This window comes from Geospiza fortis, unplaced genomic scaffold (assembly GCF_000277835.1).
Source record: "Geospiza fortis unplaced genomic scaffold, GeoFor_1.0 scaffold194, whole genome shotgun sequence".
Lineage (NCBI taxonomy): Eukaryota > Metazoa > Chordata > Aves > Passeriformes > Thraupidae > Geospiza > Geospiza fortis.
This window is the reverse complement of record NW_005054322.1, coordinates 4,850,489-4,868,666: the sequence shown is the minus strand read 5'-3', so window position 1 is coordinate 4,868,666 and position 18,178 is coordinate 4,850,489. Positions and strand designations below refer to the sequence as shown.

Here is an 18,178-nt window from a genome sequence, read left to right as displayed (position 1 = left end):
AACTGATCTTTGTTTAAGGGAAGTCTTCTTCACTCTCTCCCCCTCTTCCCTGCTCTTTGTTTCATCTCAGAAAGAGGAAATGTTACTACGGGATATGTTGCTCCCTGAAGAATCATGCTAGGGAAAATGTTAAACACCAGTAACCTATGACTCCATTATCCATATACAAAGAGGTATATCTAGTATGTTACCTCAAACTGTATTTCCTTAGAGGTATTAGGAGTCTGTATTAGGAGACTTAATTTATTGTATGAAATTAATTATACTATTACAACTAAAGTTAAGTAAATCACACAGTACACATACTGCATGATTTCCATCTCTGTGGTATGATGGAAATAATTAAATCATCCACGTTTGTATTCACAAGGCTAATTAATGCCCTGAGGTCAGTGGACATGAGGGTGCTTCAAGTATCTGCTGATACCATTTAATGGACCTTTCTGTTCAAATAACTTGTCTTTGCACTCATGGGGCACATGCACACCAGCAATGAAACACTTCTACACAACCACTTAAAGAAGCATCCAAGGGCATCCCAGAAAAGTTATTCATACTCTTTATAAAAACTGGGCAATTAAGGTACCTGTCTGTGTTTTGGCCAACTTAGATGGAAAACTGGGTTATATAAATTAACACACAGAGAAACTGAATTAATAAACTAATTATCTCTTTATGCTGTTGCTGTACCTCACACTATTACTCTGGAGAGCCCAAAACTGCATAGAAATGCAATTTCTAGTTCTTCAAATAAAACATTTTTCTTAATTCTGACATTTTCTTATTTATTTCTAAAAACTGGCCAAAAAACCTTAACACTCCTAAATATTAACACTTTCCAACCTATATCTTTCTGATGTGCAGTTTGTACTACTTCATTCAGTCCAGCTGCAGTTATGTTAAATAAGGGGATTACATTACTTAATTAAATCTGCTAAAATAGAATAACTCACAATAACTGCAGACCATGTTCTACCAATTCTACTCCAATCATATATTCTTCTGCCAACTTAAATAAATATTATATCATTCCAGTTTCCTTGCATGTGGCTGTTTACCTCACAGCATATATTTTTTCTTCCTAACCACCCTTTAATTATTCTGGTTTTGGATGTCCATATTTAATCTGTAAGTAATATTTTCAAAATAATTAAATGATAATTTCATGAACACCTTTCAAAATGGGGGTTATATCCATCTATATATTATTAACTGTATGTTTCTGTGTACCGTACTACTCAAAATAGATACAGTCATCTTGCTGGGAATTGATTTCTGTAGTAGTTGCACTGGACCTCATGAAGGAAAACTAAATTTCTCATCCTAATAAATCCCCTCTGGTTACAGAAATACTTTCTTTAGTCAGCATTTTTTTAACTGTTCAATAAAATATTACATGGGAAAGCTTAAAAAATATAGTTTGCATTTGCAACTTCAAACTGTGAAAGCGAATGTTCCATTACAAAAGTTCTTAAATTAATATACATGTTGAGAAGCAAGTTCTTACAAGTAAAACCAGTCAACTGTAGGTTTCAATTGTAAGTAAAAGAAGCTTTAGTATTTTTTCTCAATTTGTTTAACTGATTAAGGCATCTTGCAATTTAAAACCACTATTCTCTCTTCAGGAAACACCTTGGATCAGAAATTACAGTTCTGACTTACATGAGAAGTCAAGTCACACAACTTTCAGAGTCCTCTCAAAAGCAGTATTCACTTCTATCCAGGAATTATGTTTTCCTATCCTTGTAAAAAACTGTAACTTAAGCATTCTAAAGTTATTTGCTAGACATGCTCCTCTAAAGACTTCTCTGACCTACACTGTTCTCCTTCTACATAGACTGCATTAATATAAAGATGCAGTGTTATGTGAGTCATATTTTTGAATAATTCTATTCAAGCCAACAACAATCTTTCTTCAAATAGGCTTGCATCATAAAAGTTTTAAGACTTTGGTGGTCTCTTTCTAAGTTAATTCTCAAATAGCATAAGATGCCTCCTACTTCAAAAAGAAACAACAACAACAAAAAAACCAACAAACCATAAACTAAAGCCAGGTAAATCTAAAAGGTTCAGGTGCAGTATCAAACAAAAAAGTCATACTGAAACCCCTTGGTTCCTTATCAAGATAACAAGATAAAATGAGCCACAAAACTGAAGGGGTGCTACTTTTTTTCTCTCTGAGGTGTTAGCTGAGTGAAAGCTATTTGATTCTCTGTACAACACTCACATTTTTAATACAGCTGCATCTAATAATTGAATCTTTTCTAACACAATTTGAGGAAAGAAGGTAGAATAAAATGTCCATTTGCAAATGTTCACAGCCTTTCCTGTTGCAGACCCAATATAAGAAAAACCACTGGAAGATGAACACTTTAATTTGAAGACTTTAATTACTGTTTGATATAAACACATAAGTCCTCAAGCATCTAACAGAGTACAACAGAGTAATAATTATTAATACTTTTCTCATCATTCTTCAAGTTGAATTTCTAAGAGAGAACAGACACAATAGCCAGTATTCTGAATAGATTGAATTCTGTCAGTATTCTGAATAGTCAAATGATCTTCAGTCCTTCAATATTCTTGTTCTTATGTTACATATTTTATGCTCTAACAAAAGCATATACATGGATTTTTCCCATTTTAATCAAGGTTATGAATGTTGGTAACATGAACCATACATTTTCTTTAATACTGTTTTTGAGTACAGGAAAATAAAATAACTTGAGGTTTGGAGCAGAAATACAAGTGATTCTTTCTAATATCACTAACTAATTTCACTTTAGGGTTCCATTATCACAGCATAGATACTAGGTTTCATTTTTATTACTAACAGACTTTATTTGTCACTGTAAAAATAGCCTGTTAACCACAGAAAGTAAAATTCACCATCAAAGTTCTGGTTTTGTTTAGGAATCAGACTTTTTCAGATATTCCGTCAAGTAGCAAACCCTAGTTATCTATATGTGCCTTAAAAGAAACATGTGCTTTGAATTCAGAATATTTCCCTGTAATACCTACAAAGCTATACATACCTGAAGAGCATGTGCTAGAGAGAATTAGAATTCAAGAAAAAAGGGCACTGGCAATGCTGAAATTAGCTTCCTGACCAGAAAACCAAGCAGTGCAAGCAGAATAATAGCACTGCTTGCATGAACAGGTAGCATGCTTTATCCTTACTGATGATCTGTAAATAGAAATTATACATAAATAAACTTTAAATTTAAATAAGTGAAAATTAAAATACACAAAGGCATGCAAAATTCAAGAATACATCCATTAGAAGAAAAAGAAACCTGCATTTATGATGATTGGTCATGTGTTCAGACTATACAAATTAATGTCCACATTCCAAATTTATTTTTCAAGTTACAACCTAATGTTTTGGGTTATCTATTGTGTGGAGCCAACAATTATGAAAGAAAATAGATGTAAGAGCATTATTATAACAGAAACATTTTGTCTAATCTGTTCTAAATTGCCAATGAGGAAGATGCTGCAGCATCACCAGATGACTTCATTCCAGTCTTTAACTATCATCGTACTTAAAAGGACTTTCCAAATATGTGGCCTTTCCAAATTACAGCTTTTTTGGCTGTAAATTAAGATATTTTTTCCTTGTCCTTCTCCAACTGGGTACAAAAGACCATTGGTGACCATCTTCTTCACAATAATCTTCAGATATCCTACTATTTTCACCAGTCTTCTCTACTCTAGACTAAACAAATACAACTTTTTTGAAATATGCCTTATAAATCTTGCTTTCCAAAAACACTTTCACTCATGTGTTCTCCTATGGATTCCCCTTCACCTGAAAATTGAAACAATTTTCCTTTTGTAAACTTTATTTTAACACAGAGATCAAATAATTTTATTCACTGATTTTTATTCTGGCAATTTTGCATGTATGTTCTTTGCTTCATCTGTAAAACTAGGTAGTATCCACACTACTTGAAATTTTATGGAACTGTAGAGCAGTAGGCCCACAGACCCTTGAAACAAAATACACCTCCACATCTCTTCAGTAGCTTTTTTTGGAAATCAGTAGTGACAATTTTGTTTGCATACAAAGTAAACCACTTTTTCTTTTTTTTTCCCTTTACTTCAAAAAACTGGACACACCAAGGATTTTGTCTATATTCTTAGTTTTACATTTAACAGCTGAAACAATTTTAATATTCTTAATAAATAAGTGGACAGATGGATGGACAGACAGGCATAAATCCAGTTTTTCTTTGAGAATCAAGCATAATAGAAGGGAGATTTGACTCTCAACCCATATCTCTATTGTCTCAAAATAGGTAATATCTGCTGAAACACAGTTAGAAGGATATTTGTAGTTGAAGTACACTAGGAATCTCTTTTTGATGATTACACAACTACTATTTTGTGGTAAAAATATGTCATATTTTCATTATTTTCAATGAGTTTTGCATGAAATATTGCAAACAAGAAATATTGTGGACCAAGGAAAGTAAAATAGAGGATTTAAGATAATAAGAGATCAATTCTGCAGCAACTATCTGTATTCACATTTACTCCCAAATGCCTGCCATTAGAAACCCCAGTCTCTTTACTTTTTTTCTAACCACAGACGATTTCTTCCAGGAATCTTCGAATTATTTCCTTGGAAGGAAGGTGGCAGGGGTGGCAGGGGAGGTGAGGGGAGGGGTAGAAGAAGTGATAAACTGCAGAGCAATTAATGACATTTTGCCCAGATTTTCCATTTCTTTGCTGTACTTCACTTGCGCAGACTATGCATAATCACATATGAAAGTTCTTCTCAGAAGTGGTTTCTACAGTTTGGTTTGGCTTTTTATTATTCATATAGTTTATTCATAGAGTACTTTCATAATGAATTTCTGAAATGCAGTAGTTCTTCTTTGTAATCTAGTTAATCTATCAATGGCCAAAATATCCCTAAGTGTGCTCTCAACAGGCTAAATGAGTAAAGAGGCTGAAGGACTCCTCACAGCCCTACACTCCTGCTCAGAGCCACCCAATCTCAATCTCCAGAAAAGACTCTACCCTTCAGCCAAACTTCTGAATGCAGTTATCTCCTCCTTCCCATACTTCCAGCAGCTCCTAAAAACTATGTCCCGCCACTTCCTCAGGAAACATAGACAGGCAATCCTTCAACAAGTGATTATTTAAGCAGGAGTAATGGGCACTGAATACAATCACAATGAACAGAGAAGTCTGTGAGGACTTATTTAACAGACTTGTCCTATCTGCTGTAAGATTTTTCAGAGTCTCTTTTTGCAGAAGTCTTGAAGCAACTCTTTACCTCAAAACAGGAACTACCAGTTCTGGCACTTCAGACATTAGGTTTAGCATATATAATGTACTCCAGAGAGAAGTGGGTAACTTCAAATATTTTGTTTGGCTCTTTCATTTAATTTTCTAAAACTATACTTAAGGGCATCACAGTATTGTAATTTTATATAATCCACCTGTGTTTTCAAAATACAAGGTCATTATAAGAAAGAAAATTTCTTTATATGCAGCTAGGTATGTAATATGTGTGACAGATTTGCTTTATATTGTTCTCTATGTGCATCTAATTCCAGTTTCTTATATTATTTGTTGATACTCTCCCTTCTTTTTATGTAGCTTCTAGTATTGGCAAAAACATAATCCTACTGATGTAAAGCAAGCCAAATGTACAGATTCATACATTCATACTACAAAAGGGATTTTTCATAACGCAGTTCCCGACTGTGTTACACATCCGGTCCATGGCAATATGGTAAAGCCAGATCAGCCAGTTTGTTCCTCCAGAAAAGCTGCCTGCATTTCTGCAGAACAACTTCTCCAAATGCTAAATCTACAGGCAAATTTATGCTGAATTGTTGTTATGATGGTCTATTTTCTTACCAGTGTTCCAATAAGAATAATTTCATATTAAGAACTGTTTCCAAATCCCTACTCCTAATCTTACATCTCAAACTCTTGGCTATTTTCCTTTGATCTATAGCATCCTACAATTTTGCCCAATTTCTTTCGTTTATGTACTTTATTACCTCAGCACACACCAGAGTAGCTGACTGCTTTCAGAATATGTATTTGTTTTTATTTGAGTAGTTTATTTCCTCTCTTTACCTCCAAGTGGCTTAAAAGACAATACTCAACTGAGTGCTAATTGATAATGGTCCAGCATTGTCTGATGTGCCACATTTTCCTTTCCTTTTTTATTTTCTGTCTTCAGACTTAAGCACTTTATCCCAGGTCACAAAGAATTCTATGAAAGTAATTGCATTTTCCCTTTTTGTGCAGTTTTTCCTGCACATAGTTTTCTACAACCTGTAAAATTAGAAATTACTATGGAAATAACTGGTGACCTCACAGGTCAAAAGGTGACCTGGAACCTAATGGTAATTATATCACATACTGAACACCTGTCCAAGTAATAAAGACATTGTATTCATTCCAAGACATTACTGCATATCAGTTTGTTTGAAAGATGTATAAATATTCAGTAGAGCCCTTATCCCATCTTGGGCATGATGAGGTGACTATTTTATATTGAAGCATGCCCACTTCAGCATCAGCTCCTTCTCAGAATAAAATACCACAAGCATATTTCAGGCTTTTATCCTACAATGTAGATGAGACCCAAACTGCATTTTAATAGTGAACAAAATCTATTTACCCAAATGGTCCTATGCTGAGTTCTTTATTGTAACCTTGCTTATCTTGAAAAGAATATTCAGTCATCTGACTGGCTTTCAAGTTTCCATGTTAAAATACTTCCACATCAGATAAGTACTGTTTTCCCTTCTATTGGCCTCTGACTTTCTTAATTGCCAATTTTTCAGATTTATGATCAAGAAATAGTAGTCTGTAAGACTACTGGTTTTCATGCCATTGCATTTTTGATTTAAAACAAGCTAGTACAGTTGTAATTATTGCCAACTGGATGTAGTTCCTAAGGTTACATCTGTGTTACTGAGCTGAAGAGGGCTCAGGCACATACTTGAGCTCTACCATGTGATAATCCACACCCTTTAACTGTTAGCCTGCTCTTTGGTGTGCTTTTGGCCGAGGCCAACAAGCACTCAGGTAAAATACTGAAGGATTTGAGGAATAGCATGGGTTAGGAATTCTTGTAACAGGCAGTACAAATGAGGCTACCCTGGCTCAGGAGAGCAGGTGGGTTAGTCAAGCACACATGAGCTGTAGTTTGCTACCAGCTCTTGACTGGGCTGTGGTGCATTTTCATTTCTGTGTGACCTAAGAAATTAAATGCAGCCAAAAACTGGTAGAGAGACACCTTCATATGATGCCAATCTCAAACCTGCACAGAGAACTGAGCTGTTGGTATGGGTGAAGGACAGACCAGTGTTAGGCTGACTGTGACTTCCCCAGAGCAGGCAAATTCTCAGCCTGTGAGTAGGAAAGGATCTTGGCTACCTTGTGCTACCTCCAGTGAGCAGAACAAGGGTACGGAATCTAGAACCCTTCAAATTTTCAGACACTTTTCTACATTTTCAATTACCATTATTGTTCACTGTTTCTTCAACTATCTTTTCAAATAAATGCTCCAATTCATAGACAGTGGTCCTAAGACTCCCTTTTATTCAGTATTATTCTGTTGGGGAAAAAAAAGAAAATTCTTAACTGCTCAAGAAACTTGAAAAAAATCTGCTTTCTTGTATTCTTTTAAGATTTTCACATACTTTCAGAATATATTAGCAAAATTGTACTAATTAAGTGGATAATTAGGCTTTCTTAGATAGCATCACATGGTCTGAGCTCTCTTTCTGTTCTTTCTTTGCATGATGGCAAGTTTAAAGTTCTCCTTTCCAGTTCCGCTTCCTTTCTCCAACTTTATACTTCACTAAACATTTTTTTACAGTGGAATCTCTCTTATTCTATTACAATGTTACTCTGAACCAACTTTTTGCTATTACTCTTCAAAATCATTCTGTCACTCTTTCTGTCAGTGATTATCACAGTATGTTTACACTTTTTCTGGTCTTTTTATTAAACCAGAAGTATTGTACTGTCATAAGGTCTTAATCTTAGAGCTAGTATCTCCTTTTGTCCTGATCACTATCAGATCCAGTACTGAATTAACTCTCATTACTTCTTCCAGCTGTTATAAGTACCATACAAAAATCCTGTAACCTATTTTGAAGCACCTCTTGCACATAACTCAAATTCCTCTTTTACAACTTTTCATACATTTCCATATATATGGCAATATATGTATGTATAATATGAATATAATACATCTGTGCATATATATGATAATCATGGAGACCCTCATAGGCCTAGAGAAAGTCAAATGAATCAAACCTTCAATGCAATCTTCATGGATTTTGCTTCTTCCATTTTCATTTGTGAAATTATTTCTGTGTCTGCCAGCCATGTGATCTGCAGAATCTGCAAGCAGGGTGATTGTTTTATAAATTGTTTCCCTCACCTTATATTCCTTATATAACTACAGATAGTTATATTCTATTTATGTCTTAGCCAGGCCTGTTTCTAATGAAATCAAAGAACAATTCTTGGAATTTGTAGTGGTTTTGCATCTCTCAAGACCACCTGTACCTGAGCTGTATTTATGAACAGAAAGACCTATTTTTTCATTATTATTTCCTGCAGGACTTTATAGATTACGTTTTCACATCTTAATTCACTCAAATTGATTCTCCTCTGGTAAATGTTTCCCTATGGTTACACTTACTATTTTGCTGAAATCTTTCCTGTTTTGTTAGTATTTTCAGCTATGCTTTCCTTACCGTTCCTAACAGATTTAAAAAGAAAGATATTTTAACTGATTTTCAAAGCGAGATTTTATCACTCAAAAATCTCAAATCAAAAATACACAAAGTTGAGTGTAGAAATAATCTTATCATCAAACTACAAGTCTGGATTTTAGATTAGTAGTATTATCAAAAAAAGTAATAGTTTTGTGACTTAAGCTACACCAATACAGTATTCTCAAAACTAGTTTTCTACAACTGTGCTAAGTCAGTTTGATGTACTTCCTTCTAACAATAATATGCCATTGTTAAAATTGTATTATTTTTCATTATGAGCTAGGCCCTAGTCCATAGCAACTCTGCTGTAAAATGAATAGGAGTATTAAGTCACAGATTATTTCAGGATCTGTATTGCCTTATATTGTTAATATAAAGGACAAATCTTCAGCAACCAGTACTGACTTAAATGTATGCTGCCAATGTGCATCATTTGAGGGTATACTGCAGAAAGCCCCATCAGGTTTTACATGGGTTTTAATATTCTTTTGCTTTCTATGGATAATTTCCATATAGTTTTTCTTTATAAACTTAGTTGCAGTCAATGCAACTTAATTTGAGCAAAAACTTACTGCTTCTACTGTTCAACACAAACTCATCATTGGTGTAACTATTTTAGAGATTCTGAATTTCCTCTGCTTTCTAAACATTGTCTGTAATGTCATCCTCATGCTCAGTACACACATCTGGCAAAGGTGTTTTGTTAATGGCTTCCAAATTATGCAAAGTCCTGCAGGTAACTACACTAGTTAAAAACTTCTGGGCACCATAAATAACTCTCACTCACACCTACAATAATTTTCTAGTATATTGCTATTATTAGTGCCATTATTTTTGCCTATATTTTACACATATAAAGCAAAAGTTATGAACATCGCTTTTTATGCTTTATCATGGCATTCATTTTACTGCAATCCAAATAATTTAGATTATCTAAAGAACATATAGTATACCTAATAAAATAGGTAGGTATCTATCCCATAAAAAACATTAACTATTATTCAGTATTTCTGCTACAGCAGAGCATGATTTTCAAAAATTCTTCTGATTTTATGCATGCATACATTTTAGTTGTCTTTTTAAAAAAATTCTCATTTTTATTTATATGCAAACAAAACTGAAAATGTTTGCCATACCATTTATGAACACAGCATGGGTTCATTCATGCTCTTTTTAAGTTAGCATTCCTATATTGAACAAGTACCATAAGTCTTTATTTTTACAGGAATGTTTATCTCTGTCTATAGTTACTATTCCATTGATGTTGGAAGCAAGGTACTTTGATCCTCTGAAGGCATATGTATCATAAAAAAACCCTAAAACACTGTGATGAATTGTTAAGTTTCTTTTCTGCTTTACTGGAAGTCCTAAAATAGCAGATCCATCCAGCATTTAGAAGTAAATATATTCTTGGGTATATATGATCATGCTCAAGGCAATATTCTAGGCAAATGGATGCAAACATATGAGAAAAAAGGCATCAGTATTGGACCAAAAGAGTTAGAAGAGACCAAGGTGGAAAGGAATCACAAACTTAGGTTAACAAAAGGAACAAAAAAAAAGGGAGAAGACAGAACTCAAGAGAAGGAGAGATTTTTTAACAGGTATAACAAGAAAATATTACCAGAGGGAGAAAGAAAATAAGTTGACCTTTTAATAATTACTGAACAGAAAAAGAAATTTCACCTTTTAGTAAGTCAGATTTTACCAATACGCAACTTTGTAAGTCTACCCCACATTTTGCAAGTGAGCCGTGTAGGACTCAGTTGTTAAAATAAAGACTAATGCTGTATTTCATTACATTTTTATGTCTTTAATATGGATTTTATACTCTTCACATTTAATTTTACATTTCTACAAACATGTTTAAGTTACAATTACATTGGGAAACCAAGACATTTTATATGAAGGCAGAAGAACAATATTTTTTGACTACTCAAACCATAAAAAAGTTCATGAGTGCCATAGTCTTCTTTTTCTATGTCTTCATTACAATACTATCAGTCAAGAAAATACTGGTATCAGCATCAAAGGAAGAGCCAGCAATCTTCCACATCACAAGTTAGGACAATACTTTCAACATGGAAAGGAGGATTGTCAGAGAGGTAGCAAGTGAAAAGCTTCAGAAAGGATTGTAGCTGTAAAGAGTCAGAAAAAAAAAGAAAAAAAACAGGGAAAGATAAGATAACAAGATTGAAAAGGACAGGAAAAAACAATACACAGGAAATGGCAACAGCAACAATCGTGTTTATTCATATTAGAAACAGTACAAGAACACTGACAGAAAAGGTGAGGAATAAGGCAGCCATTCTTAGAGTGGTCTAATGACAAGATCTACTGTGGTACGCCATGCTCAGTTATTTCTCAATGAAGGTGACAGGTCAGTCACTTAACTTTTAGTTTGAATTAGTCAGTTCAGAGCAGGATTCCTGTGAAGTCAGCAAACTAAAATGGGCACCTCCAGAGGGCGATTCATCCCATCCTAAGATCTAAATCTTAGACTCTGAATCACGTATTTGAAATGTAATTAATTTTGTGAAGTTCACTAGATATTTATGAAGCTAACATTTTATCTTCAAGATGAATATTTATAGATAATAGCATCTGGATTAAAATAATAAGTGATTCAGCATATTTTCAACTTCCTTTAATGTGAACAAAGAAAATTTACTAATGACTTTCAACTGCACAGAACATGTAATAGGTTTGTGCTGCAAAATATTTTTTACTACCGAACAATACTTGTGTGAACTATGCTGAGCACAAAAATGAAGTCTGACCCACATAAAAGGAAGTTTGCTTTTCTGTTAGAACGAATTATATACTACTGGGTTTATCTGCTGTAAATAAAAAAATAGGCTTAATATCACTGGGATTCTCTATTCCAAAATTTAAGACACAATTAATTAAATATCACATTTAACTGATACTTAAAATAGCATAGCTGATATTTCAGTAATTTGTTACTAAATACAGTAAATACTGCTGCGAAAAAATGCTGAAATCCAATGTCATGGTCATGGAGACATATTATAATGGTTATTTTAAACTAGCTATAATTAAATAAAAAGTTATGGGTGAAGGGCTGGTTTTAAAGTTGGTATACAGCCCAGTCTGTGCAGGAAACTTCAGCGTGGAACTGGTCTGTGGAAACAACCTCTTCATACCACCTTCACCAGCTTGCCAGGCCAGATGCAAAGCCAAGACTGTGTGCTTACAGAACAGCAGTACCGAAGCATAACTAATCAGAGAAGGGGATGGGAAAGTGAGCTTTCCTCCAGGGCAGTGAGCTGGGGGCTGGAAGACACCAAAGGGACAGCTCACCATTGGCACTTCCTTGTCAGTATGGAAAGTCTGAGAGACATAGTCCTGAACTGGAGTGGTCTTCCACTAATAACTATTTCAGAATACAGTCATCTTGACACTGCCTATTACATGAGGACAACACAGAGTTGCCAGTTACAATGCAATTAAAAGACATCTCTAAAATCTAAATATACTTGAAATGGGATTTTGCATTGAACAATTTACATGACCTAAACCATTCTAGAATCACAAAACTTTAAATAATGTAACATCAATGCAAAACAACGTAACAGCAAGGGATTAACCATAAAATAGACCCAAAAGTCTCTTATTTGGAACTTCTAAAATTTTATCTGCATTTAATTTCATTTTCTTTTTAGAACAAAGAGTACAGTTATATTAGTTTTTCTGTTTTCATATCTTTACTGGGTGCCCTTAAAAACTGCTGCCCAGTGACACAGACATGGCATAGGAATGGGAACCCTATCACACAGCAATTTATAGCATAGTTCTTATGCTGGCCTATCTCTATCAGCAGAAATTAATACACTACATTCCAAAAAGTAGATGTTACCATTCCAAAATTAATTGTGAAGTGGCACCACAAGGCCTCTCCCTGCCCCACCCATTTTCACTCCCTGTCCCCTTTTAAAGTGGATGTTATTCTGCCATACATCAGCTCTGGGCTCAGTTACACTGAAGTGTTGCTCAGGTGAACAGGTAAAACGTTTTATGCTTACCATTGAGTGAATTTACAAAAATGGGAGATCCTTATCTCTGTAGTTAAATGGGTTTTTGCATGGTAATTCATGAAGACCAGTTATAGCCACTGTATGAATATTTGTTAATTACTTAGTTTAAAAATGATAAAATTTTCCTAAACATATACTCTTGCGATAATACTATATACACTTATGTGAATCATGCAGAAACTAAGCACATCCATGATCAAACTACTGAATGAAACATTTTTTTGCAGCTTCCTAATTTATTTTATTTTATTACAGTTTATGGATGAAATCCACACTGATGTCTAACCTGTAATGAGTGCCAATGTAAGTAATCCATTGTTCTACAGCTACATTTGGTTATGAACTGATTGACTTTGCCTAATCCTGCTGAGTAACAGCTAGTTAGCAGGTTTTATTTTCAATTTCAGTATTATTACAATTAGGTTTTACACAGAAATTCTGACACTCTTTACTGTTACTGCATGCCTGCTTTTGCCTTTTCGCAAGTGCTAGTGACTAGAATTAACAGAAACATATATTTTAAAAATGGTTTTTATTTTTTTCATGTCTAATAGTGGGTTTTTTAAGGGGTTTTTAAGACTAACGTGGGAAGACAAACATTGAGGTAGTCATCATTTCAGCATGAATTTGGTGATTCAGGTTGGCCCTGAAAGTCAATTTAAAGCCTTCCTTAGAAGTGACTGTGCTAAAATAAAAATGCACAGGGAGTAAAGTACAGCTCAGAACAGCAGTTAGAAAGCTGAAGTCTCACTCTGTTTTCCATGTAAGCACAAAGCATAACATATCTGAGCACTATATAAAAAATATTACTGGAAATACTCACCTGACTCCTCTCTTTCATCCTATTATTTCTCCTATGCTCATTAAGTTTTTTTCATCTTTCCTTTTGTAAAGGAGAATAATTTCCTTCTCTCCGTTTGTTTCTTCCTTTGCTTTTTCCTACTCACCTGCACAGTTTCTGGAATTCCAGAATTTAAAAGAGCTATGGATCCAATCCTGGGGTTAAATACCAAGTTCTGAAAGTTGTAGCATGGATGAAGATCAATAACTTAAATTTCAAGTGTTTGTGTTCTCTTACGTCCAGCAAAGATATAAAAACACTGGAATAAAGTTCAGCAATGAATCTATTTAGATAACAGTAACCTTAGGTGATGAGATCATCATTCTAAAGAGCTGTGCTCATACAGCAAAACATAATGATTTCTAGAAATTTGAACAATATCACTATCTCTGCTACATTCTTCTCATGTTTAGCTGTTATGAGAAGGGCATGTCACTTCTCTCCTTTAGTGTGATTGTAAATGATGCACACAATGCTTCAACAAATTAAATTATTCATATCTTTAAATATTTATAACCACCTTATTATTAGATATTTAGGAGATAAAAATAGCGAGAGCTAAGACTACCATCTTGTACACAAATATATGTATTTTCTATCCTGTAACAATTAATAAACAACATTTATTACCTGCATCCATGTCATAGATTTTAAAATGCCAGGTCTTCTAAACACAAAATCCATCTGTATAGTATTTTTTCCAGTAGCTTAATAGCCAAAATATCAAATGTTGTTTCACACATAGTATCAACATTTGATGTTTCATTGACACAGTAACAGGAAGCCAGTTCAGTGTAAGTTACTTTGTAGAAGATAGTGCCAGAACTTCAAGGTGTTACTTCTCAGGAATCATGAACTCCCGCAGTCTTTAAAGATAAAATCACATATGACAAACAGTAAAAGTAAAGCCAATTTTTAGGGACCAATGTTGACTAACTAAACGAATTATCTCTATATCCAGTATCCGATCAAGAGAGAAACACAAAAATAGTTTCCTTTTAAAATAATGTACCCTCTTAGAAAAAAACCCAACCCAAACCAACCAACACTCCCCACCCCAAAAGTGCTTTTTTTTTTTTACTATTGTTATGGTGATTTTGGTACATAATCTATTTGTATAGTCATGTGCTGACAGGATTATTAATTACTAAGTTCCAAACTTGAGCAGAAATCATGTATCTTGTTAGCTAAATTTAGTCATAGACGTGTGCAATCATAATAAATATTGAGAAGGAAAACTGTTAAATAAAAGCTGAAAACTTAAGAAAAGATCAGTGCCAAAAAAACCACACTGCATTTAAAAAAAACCTTTTCATTTAAGGGGATGTCCTATGACATTGCTTTCAGTCTTACTGCAGACTCTTTAGTCTTCATAAACAACTTTCTAGGGATTTGCAAAATAATAATTATGAAAAGCAATCCTGCTCTCCATAAACTTCAATTTAACACCAGTAGGTGTAACAATCCACTGGATTAATCATAGATCACAGAAAAATGCAAATCAAAGAGACTGGGCTTTAGAAATCCAAGACTTTTTTCCTGCCATTTAGTAAGACAAACACTACCTAAAAGTCATAACTCATCATGTGGAAAAACTCCATCACGTTCTTATGCGTTACATAGGAAGGGGAAAAAGGAATAAATGAATCAGCAGATTTTGAATAATGGGACATGTCCCACTTGGAGAAGATGCCAGCTGTACATTGTAGAGGAGAAGAATTACCATTGTGCAGCCAGCTTTCCACAGCATCTCATTTGAATCCTTTTGTATTCACTGGTGAGGCCATGCTGCCAGTACTGTGCTCCTTGCTACAAGAACATGGATGTGTTGGAGCATCAGAGAAGGGCAATGGAGCTGGGGAAGGGTCTGGATCTCAAGTCCTATGAGGAGCAGCTGAGGGAGCTGAGGTTGTTTAGTCTGGAGAAAAGGAGGTTCAGGGGAGAGCTTATCACTCTATACAACTGCCTGAAAGGACAGTGGAGCCAGCTGGGGGTCAGTCTCTTCTACCAGGTAGTAACCAGCGACAGGATGAGAGGAAATGGCCTCAAGCTGTTCCAGAGAAGGTTTAGATTGGATATTAGGAAACATTTCTTCACTGAGAGGGTTGTTAAGCACTGGAGCAGGCGGTCCAGGGCATTTAAAAGACATGTGGATACAGCACTTAGGGACACAGTTTAGTGGTGGACTTTTACTGTTAGGTTTACAGTTGACTTGATGATCTTAAGGGCCTTTTCCAATCTAAATAATTCTATTTTGTGATTCCTTTGTCCATCTGCATCTGCAGTGCAGAACTCTGCAGATAGGAGGCTGAAGAAAGTATAGTGGGACAGAAGACAAGCTTTAGATGTAAAAGATTTATAGGACCATTTTTACCTTTGCATGTAATTGTTCCTGAAGTAAGCAGGAAAGTAGGTTTTCCACTCAAAAGGGTCATGAGCAGAAACTGGAGAAGAAGCTGAGATTTCAGAAGACAGGTAAGGGTGTAGCTAGGACAAGTGTGGCGTGAGCTAGAGTCAGACAGAGAGCTGTAGCCATGCTCTCTAGTAACGTGGCTTTCAACTGACCCCAGTGTATTTATCCAACTGTGATCTTTCCAACTCTTATTGAAACCCCTTCTCTGATACCTATTCCAAATTCTTCATTCTTATGCACTTATCCTCAGACCTAACAATACACCCCCATCACTGCTTCTATACCCATATGCCTTGCCTGGAATCATAAATTCCTCTCTCCTGTTGCTCACAGGTAAACTCAGGAAACCAACTTTCCCCACAGTACAGCAGAAGTCACTCTCTCCTTCCTTACAAGTTGCTTTCTGATGCAAGGCAAAGATTCCCCTCAATCTCATATTCAGCTTGTAGCTCAAGCCTGACCAAAGACAACATCAGAATCATGTAAGCTAGCAACAGGTATTTAGCAAGATAATATAAAAACAAGCACAGCCCCCCTTATTTCCACATTTGTATCAAAAGACATAAGTAAGAAAAATAGAACATGAAAAGGTTAAAGAGCACCTGCCAACTTGTTTTATCCTTTTAAAAAAGTTATTGTCAGTATTTGTTTCTAGTATTTTGTTTAAATTTCATACATCATAGTGATTTTAGATCAGACAAATTATTTCTTTAAGATTTTTTTTAAGATAAACATATTTATACCACTTGAATACAGCTTATAGTTTAGTGTACCTCAAACTTGACACCACCACAATTCCTAACAAAAATATGCACAGAAGGTTGGAAAAGCTAACATCTTTGCAAATTACTTATGGATGTGCTTGTATGGTACTCAGGACAATGGGAAGTAAACTCTGACAAGGGCAACTAAAGCACTGATAATATAAATGTTTTATGATGCTGGAAAATTTTCAAAAGTAAGAAAAAAGTAATAAGAGACATGATATGAGGACAAAGAAGCTTTTTACAATGTAAAATTATCATTCAGGGAAATAAAATAAGTTGGTCAAATACAATTGAGATTTTGAAAAAGTAACAAATGGGTAATAGGACATGCTAATAATTGTAAGGAAAGTTTCTGCCGATTAATAATGACAGAATGGAAAATTCTAAAATCTGCTTTTCTGGCAATGAGAAATCAGGCTTTAATTCAAAGGATATATATTGTATCCTAGAAGAGTTGACAAGTTTATTTTTGTGAGATGAGGACCAAGACTTGAAAAATCATACTTACTTACCAGAAAACGAAATCTACTATTTGGGACATATATGAAAAGTAGGACTAGTGAAGAATTTCAGAGATACTCAAGGACAATACAATGATTCAGAACCCCATACTTCTTTTACTGGGGAAAGCATGTTGGGGACAGAAGGATTAATGCTGCCAGACTACTTTTCCTGGCTGCTTTCTGGGCATCTTTTGCTGTTGCTTCTTGTAAAGAGAACGCAATGTACCTAAAACTGAGAAGGTAGGGAGTGCTCTCTACTTTTTCATACACTCCAGAACATCAGTTGCCCCTTTGTTTTGAGCAACAGATCATTATCAGCCCTCAGCAATTTTCAAAAGCCACCACACACCCATCTGATCAAATTTTTCAAATTTTTAATTGGAAACACTGTTTAAAGCATAATTATGGTTTAGCCAAACAGATGTTCAATTCACCATAACCTTGGAGTCCACTAGGGATTTGCAAACAACAGCTTGAAAACCATTCCAGGTGTTGCAAAGGTACAATGATATCTTCTATTCCATCCCTCCCTCCAGACCTTCTGGTTGCTGCATCAAATATTTCTGCTTCTTTATCTGATTTCCCCTGGGATTAATTTTAGGGCCTGCATTTAGCTTCTGAAGTAGCAGCAAACTGGCATTTACCGTTGCCCACAGGTTAGTGAACAGTAGAAGTAAAACTGGTCTGCACATCCATAATATTGTTACTGCTAGAAAAAGGAACAATTTAAAACCATCTACATATTTAAGAAAACATACACTTGATTCATATGTAAAAATTTATCATCAATCAATGAGGACAACAAACTTATTTACAGATCCAGAATGA

At 34.8% G+C, this 18,178-nt stretch overlaps 1 long non-coding RNA gene across 1 annotated transcript in view; it reads left to right on the top strand.

Moving 5' to 3' along the window:
• The window catches only part of LOC102044792, a 63,079-nt gene that overhangs the window by 14,414 nt on the left and 30,487 nt on the right, over window positions 1-18,178 (top strand). The window contains exon 2 of the long non-coding RNA XR_265333.2: window positions 13,082-13,129. This is a non-coding gene — a long non-coding RNA (uncharacterized LOC102044792). The remainder of the gene's footprint in view (window positions 1-13,081; window positions 13,130-18,178) is intronic.